Raw genomic sequence first — 7,459 nt, 5'->3', positions numbered from 1 at the left:
CTGTAGAAGAAATCAACCTTACATATCAATTTAGTTAAGTTACAGTCATTAGGAACAACAGCAACTTTCATAATGACACTTTTGATTTCAGCTTTGTGTTCTTTCATTTTCTTCTATGCTAAGTATTACTATTTTTTGATAATATCTGCAACTTCAATATTTTTGGTGACCATATCAAAATGTGTCAAAGTAAAAATTGTTGAAGTGTTCAACATTGAATCAGTGAGAGAAGAGTTCATTTCTTTGATTCAAAATTATTACAAAAAAGAACTGTAAGTGCTTTTTTTCTAAATAAATAAGTGGTTGCCATGGCAACCAAAATGCAAATAAACCGGTTTTTTTTTAATTTCATAATAATTGTATCATTGAAAATGTCCATTCATTACTTCTTTTTAAGGAGATGAATTAAAATGTGGTTAAAAAGTTCAATTTATATATATATATACATTGTTTTGCGAGAAAAAATGTGCTGAAAATGTCAGAAATCATGAACAAAATGGGAAAGTTCGAATCATTATACCAAAAGCGCCTCTAAGTTGCCAGCCAATTTTATTTTTTAAACTTACCCTGTAGACATCTAATGAAAAGAAAACCATATGCAATACTCCATGTATGGTTGTAGATTCCAACTAAGGTCAACCAAACTTTGTCATATTTTGATATTTTTTCAGTTAGAATTCCTTGCTGTATTCAGGTTACCATAGCAACAGTTTGTAAATAATGCCAATTATATTTTTTTTTTAATCAAATGATTAAGGGGGGTCACCATTATTAAATTGTGGCTGTAAATACTTTAAAGCGACTATTCGGGGAAACAAACTTAGTCTAGATGCATTATATGGTCTTCCAAAAGTTCTATCACAGCAATGCGATGGTCAAGTTCTGCTTGCATTGTCCAGTTTTGACCACTTAGATTCGGGAAAAGCCCTGTCCTAATATAACACATATCTATTTTTATAAGTCACGTGGTATTTCGAAAACGAGGCAGTGAGAAAACGTCAACAGAAACACGTGAATTTTTAGAGATGTCCGATTCATCAAGCAGTCAAAGCAGTAACACGGTACGTAAACACTTAATTAACATGTCATATATGATGCATGTGTGGGACTTATACCTTAAGATTGTTTTCATATGACTTAATACATGCAATAATAACAATAAAAACTGAAATCGGTGTGAATCGGAATCCGATGCAGAGATGGGGCCCAATGTGGGGTAATCTAATGTATGTCATCTTCAACGGTGATATCGTGATCAATTCATTTACACTAAATAAATAGTTGTGTAGGCATATATATATTAGAAAACAATCAAGACATAGTGTTATTGATTTAACAGGATATGAGTAGATGAGGTGAATGCTTACAGTAATTTAAACAATCAAATATCATGCATGTAGACCTACATGTATTTCTCGACAGAAGTGAAGCTCCGGGAAACGTTTCAATTACCAATATGTTATACATGTATACATGCACATGCACATAACGGCTATTGACAAAGCCTCTTAGCTCCAAGATTCTTACTTCCATGACGATATGTGTTTTGTTTTCTCATCAGTTTGAAGAACTTCATGTAATGAATTGCCAATTCAACCTCGAGCTCCCTGTTTAGGACGGAGTTTCCAATTTTGGACAGCTCAATTTACTATTATCAATTAGTAAAGCTAAACTATTTGTATATTTAAAGATCTATTGATTCTTTATAAAAGAAACTCTCAAAATATGCCATTTTATATTGTTATTTTATTTGTCTCTATATGTTGAATAAATTTCAATTATGTTTAATTTTGAATAATGAGTTCCCCCATGGAAAGTTGTAATAGTTTGCATAGTACTGCTGTATGTATAACATTATTTAAATTTTGCACTTGAAGAATTCTTTTGATACCAAAGTCTTACCCCCATCATTACCATTTAAAGGGATGCTGCTGTCATTGATCACCAAACATAATCAATATACCAAATAGAGCATACGTATATAGCTATAGACTAATCATATTTTCATACCAGGCTTATGTGATCTTGTTAACTGAAGTGTATTAGAATACCTACTTTTGGTTGCTGAACATGCACATTTCTTTAGTTTTCTATTGTTACACATATATAAATGAATTAGTATGTACATGTATACAAATATACATGTATATACAAATGTATTTATATTTTGTCTTCGATATGCATAGCAATATAAAATTCATCAGTAAACTTTTCTGTTGCATTGCATTGTAAACTTTTTCCTTCAGTTTTGCTCTTACAATAATTTCTTGCTTTCTCATCAGATAGATTATGAATATGCACAAGTCCATACATCCCCAAGGAGGGGGAGGGGATTAAGGAGGAGGGGAGGAACCTGTGGACGGCTAAGGGGTCGAGGAAGGGGTCTCGGGGCAGACAGCAGTCCAAGGATGGAGAGGGCGAGGTAGAGGAAGGGGGCCAAGGGGTGCACGTGGTACAGTTGCTGTGCTGCAGCAGGAGGATCGGGCCAGGGTACTGACATTGCAACAGCAAAGGAGAAGGGATCTACATGAACCTTGCGCTCCTATCATACAAAGCTAATAATCATATTTTTGTAATATTAGTAGTGTGACTTTCTGTATGCTACTGTTTTATGAATGTTATCCACAATTTACTTCATCATTCAAATTATTTTGACTAGTTGATAATCAATTACAAAGTACTGTATTATTTCTTTTCATATCTTTTTTTGTTTTGATATTTCTTTGGCATGTACACAGACAAAAAGAACAGTAGACATTTTACCAAAGCATTCAGGAGACAATTTATACTATTACTCACTGAAAGTGTTAAATTTTACCAAAAATGCACAGACCCTCTCACACATCAAGCATACTTCCCATATGTGTATGAACACCTAATTTTTAACCAACCAAGTGAATGGTATGGTTATAAGACCTGTTTCTCTAGGTAGGTATTTACATTACACATGGGGGTATTTCATTTTAGTTCACAGAATATTGAAAAAAATATGCAACTAGACACTTGATTAACACATTTATCAGAATGAACCATCTATGAACACAATGTTATTATAAGTTAATAATAACTACACACAATGTTAGTACACACGTGCACCTCAAACACATTCTCACAAGTGAACACTTCGTATAAACACTGATAATTGAACACTTCCTACAAACTGATAGTGAACACTTCCTACACACACTGATAATTGAACACTTCCTACAAACTGATAGTGAATAATTCCTAAACACACTGATAATTGAACACTTCCTACACACACTGATAAGTGAACACTTCCTACACACACTGATAGTGAACACTTCCTATACACACTGCTAGTGAACACTTCCTACACAAACTGATAAGTGAACACTTCCTGCAAACTGATAATTGAACACTTCCTACACACAATGTTGAAAGAACACCTGCATTTACTGTCAAGTGAACACTCTCAAATACACACTAGTACTGAAATGTAAACACCTGCAATACACCATTAAGTGAACACCTACCTCCTACATGTTCTGAAATTGAACACCACATTTACACCATACTTACTTCCACAAACTATCAAAAAACGCATACATACCTTAAATAAAACCTTAGTAGAAAAATCTGGGATGAAATTTGAGGGAAAATAGATAAGTTAATAAGTGCATTAAAATGTATCAACTCAAAAACCAAAAATAAGGAAAAACAGTTATTTTTATACATTAGAATGCTACAGTACTCCCACCCACATGGGTTTTTTTTCTATAATAATTGTTTTATATATTAGGATATAATCAGAAGGATGGACCCAAAGCCACTGATAAATTTAGTTCTTCAGCTAGTGTATCGTCAGCCAGGCCTAGTTTTTGACCTTTGCGAAAATGTAGGTGAACCAGAGGATCCAGGACTAGAACCAAATGCTGCTGCTCCAATTTATTTAAACTGTACTGCACATCCAACATATCTCCATTGGAGAATGCTATTTGCACCACATGCTTTTCTTTGACAAGTTGTGGGTATTCGAACTGACGTGAGTTACAACAGAGCACTTTGGAAGCATATGGATTTCCTTTCTTCAACACTATCATTTTGAGTGTCTGTTTCCACAATGTCTCCTTCATCCTCTGCAAGCTCATCATCAACATCAACCTCTTCAATTTCTATGGGATCTTCAGTCATTGGCAAGTGTTCAGGTTGATGTGTCTGAGGTATACTGGATAGTAAAAGATAATGTACAATGTAATTCATTTAAACAAGAGGCCCAATGAACCTGTATCGCTCACTTGGCTATACAGCAACTTTGAAGTTATCTCAGTTATTTCTGAAGATACTATGAAGATTACCGCTTTATCAAAATCACAGTAGGCTATGTTTATCAATAACAATTAACTTCCAGCATACAATTAGGTTTCAGAGCCTCTGCTAGTGAGAAACCATTTTTTTTAAAGATTAAGCCTATATTTAACCCAAATTACATAGAATGAATGCCATTCATTTTGAACAAACTTGGTAGCCTTTTACACCAGCATGCTACAGGCCTAATATCAAGTCCCTGTGCCTCTTGGTTATTGAGAAAAAGTTGTTTAAAGTAAAACGTGGACACCGGATGGCCAGACAGAAAGACAGCGGGACAGACGTCGGATGCCGCCCCAGTACTCCTCCACAGCAGCATATTACAGTTATAATTATATGTTTCCTGGTTATTGACAAAAATGTCCTTTTAGTTTACTATTGAGGATGTTAAACCTGTGTGACCTTGAATGACAATGACAGCAAGGTCATCCATTTACAGACTGTGTGCAGGATGACAGGTGACAGAACATAATGTCCTGCGGGGAAATTGGGCGTACCAATACCTCTTTACTATATATACAAGTAAATGTATTATTATAGCAATAAGAACACACCATCAAAAATAACACAACATACTTACTCAATAAATGATGTGTCATCCTCTTTAGCCTTCTGTTGGTAATGGGAAAGCAAGCTGGCATTAATGTTACTCTTGGAGTCTGATTGTAATGCTTCCACACAAGATAAATCAGACGAGTGTGATGACTGAGCTCTGAAATATTAAACTTATGAAAAATTACACAATTCTTTTAAAAACAAATATATATGCCCGAAATGGTGTATTATTTATTCATGACATGCAGTAGCAGAGCATGTTTATAATTACAGAATATAAATTTAGTATGTTTGACTGCTCACCCTACCATACAATATGGTGCTGGGTCTAACAGTTAAAATATGTTGTAAAAAACAAAATAGTAAAAACATTTATGGAATTACAATGTCATATATGTGTGACCTGCTACAGTTTACTTCAACACGGAACGATGAACACTGAATAAAAAAATTAAGATACATCAATGTATATTTTGAGGGGTTATAAATCCAACATAGTTAGATCCAAGAACTTACTCTATATCTGAGACATCGGAGGTCTATCTATAGCTATAGGTTCTTTATGGGCATGTGCAGGCGTAGATGTTACTGGTGTAGGGGTGCACACATGTGATGGCGGTCCCATAGAAGCTGGTGTCGGGATGTCTTCACCTGCATGAACTTCTTGTGTCAATGAAGTGCACTTGAAAAATATAAAAATAATTATGTACTGCATGCTAAGTTATAATGATAATCTTTTCCCCACAAATCGTAATTTTTACCACATTTCAAAGAATGGAACAAAACAGCACTTGTATTTGAAGCCATACACCAATATTATTTGCAAATCGTTTATATTATGAGTCAACTGTATATCTGAAACATATAGGCCTATATGCCTACATGTAATATGATAGTCGTCAGGAAAGTCCTACTGAACTTTACACATACACCATTTTGTATTTAATAAAGAAAACAGTAAGCTTGATAGGTCTGACATTAATCATCAGTCATACATCAATTTATAATTTTTCATAATTAAAATGATAGTGGCATAAATATAGCCTATAGCTGTGATATGCGAACAATAAAAAAACCCCGTATAAATTACCCCTTACGGGCCCCCATAAAACGGCGGTGGAATGTGTCTATCTCTTCATTCTACACATCATTTACATTTATGTTGCTTGAAACTAATAACCATTACACTTAAGCAACATACTTTATGCATTGTTTGTCAACAAAATTAAGGACATTTACGAGTTACATTCTGATAACGATATAAAATGTGCGGCAATAGAATAGAACTGACCCTACGCAGGCTACGGGCTTACCACTTATCCAGAAGAATCCGTGCTGCATGCTCGTTTGTAGAGAAACTATTTTCTTCATTGAATGTCTTCCATCTAGTGGGTTGTTTCCCCAGTCGTATAATCGGGTTGACCTGTGACCATTTCTATTTACGTCGCTATGTTGCCGAACTCGTTACAATTCTAGGCCGACATCTCTTGGCTTCGGAAGCCATGTTTCTGCCGCTTATGTTTACGTTCTACTTGCCTAGATTCTTGCGCATGCGCCCAAAGCGGGAAATTTGCATTTTATCTCGTCATTCGACAGTGAGAGGATTCCCCAGAAAATTATTATTTTTTAATTCTAGGGGTTACATATCGCCAAAACTTCAATAAGAATTTTTCATAAGAGTGTATTTTCTTTATGGATTTGCCGTTTTTTCAACTTTGACCTATTTCTTCCCCGAATAGTCGCTTTAATCTCACTGTTATTTAGGATTCAGAGATACTCTAAATTCTAAAAATTTGATGTAGGTGATGTGTTATTTGAGCCCGTAACTAAGGAAGTCATATTGCTTGGATACGGAGCCACAGACATGATTGAAATTCCATTTTTGTTATTCATATCCACCAATTATAACATAATTTAACATTTAAGGTCACTTTTTCTAAAATCTATTTTTTTCACTTTCCACCTAATGCTCGATGCTTGCTGACATCCACTCTTAAAACAGTTCGATATGTACAACTAGATGTAATTTTGATATCTAGACTGTAGAAATTTCACGAAGATTAGACAGTTAAGACCATTTTCCAAACTGTACATCTAAGGTAACATATATTGTTTTTCATTAGTCTTACTCTTGATTACAGTAATTGTTGTTTGATTAATATCATTGAAATCAAGACAGGTTTCAAGAGTAGTACACAATAGAAGATCAATATAGCCTTACCTGTATTGTGACGACTGATACTACTTCCGTGTTTGTCAAAGTCAATTCATGGACACTAATGTATACAAGTATACATATATGTACAATGATAACTCTAAGTTATAACCAGACTTTCTGCTCACAAGGAGGCTTCCTGTTCTGCAATCTAATTAAAATCTAGATGGTCATTATCACTACGTTACATGAACATCTAACAACATCCCATATGGGGTCACGTTCTGATGACCTTTGGGATGTGTGTATATCACTTTCAGGGCGAATTAGTTTTTTATCGATGTCATCGAAGCAAAACATTTCGTCACAGCATGCATCTGAAGCAAATCATTTCGGCACAGTATATAGCTATATGCTTTA

General features: G+C 34.6%; 2 long non-coding RNA genes across 2 annotated transcripts; one reads left to right on the top strand and one right to left on the bottom strand.

Annotated features, from left to right (window-relative positions):
• The first annotated feature begins 921 nt into the window (after nt 1–921).
• Nucleotides 922–2,688, top strand: LOC117341691. The gene is made up of 2 exons (XR_004535704.1): nt 922–1,061; nt 2,283–2,688. It is a non-coding gene; the product is annotated as an uncharacterized LOC117341691 (long non-coding RNA).
• On the bottom strand, nt 2,686–6,629 carry LOC117341689. The gene is made up of 4 exons (XR_004535703.1): nt 6,198–6,629; nt 5,401–5,566; nt 4,910–5,041; nt 2,686–4,189 (listed from the first exon to the last, which is right to left on the bottom strand). It is a non-coding gene; the product is annotated as an uncharacterized LOC117341689 (long non-coding RNA).
• Between the last annotated feature and the right edge of the window lie 830 nt (nt 6,630–7,459).

Source organism: Pecten maximus, chromosome 14, assembly GCF_902652985.1.
Source record: "Pecten maximus chromosome 14, xPecMax1.1, whole genome shotgun sequence".
Taxonomy (NCBI): domain Eukaryota; kingdom Metazoa; phylum Mollusca; class Bivalvia; order Pectinida; family Pectinidae; genus Pecten; species Pecten maximus.
Note: the sequence above shows the minus strand (reverse complement) of the source record. Positions and strands in the feature narration are given on the sequence as shown.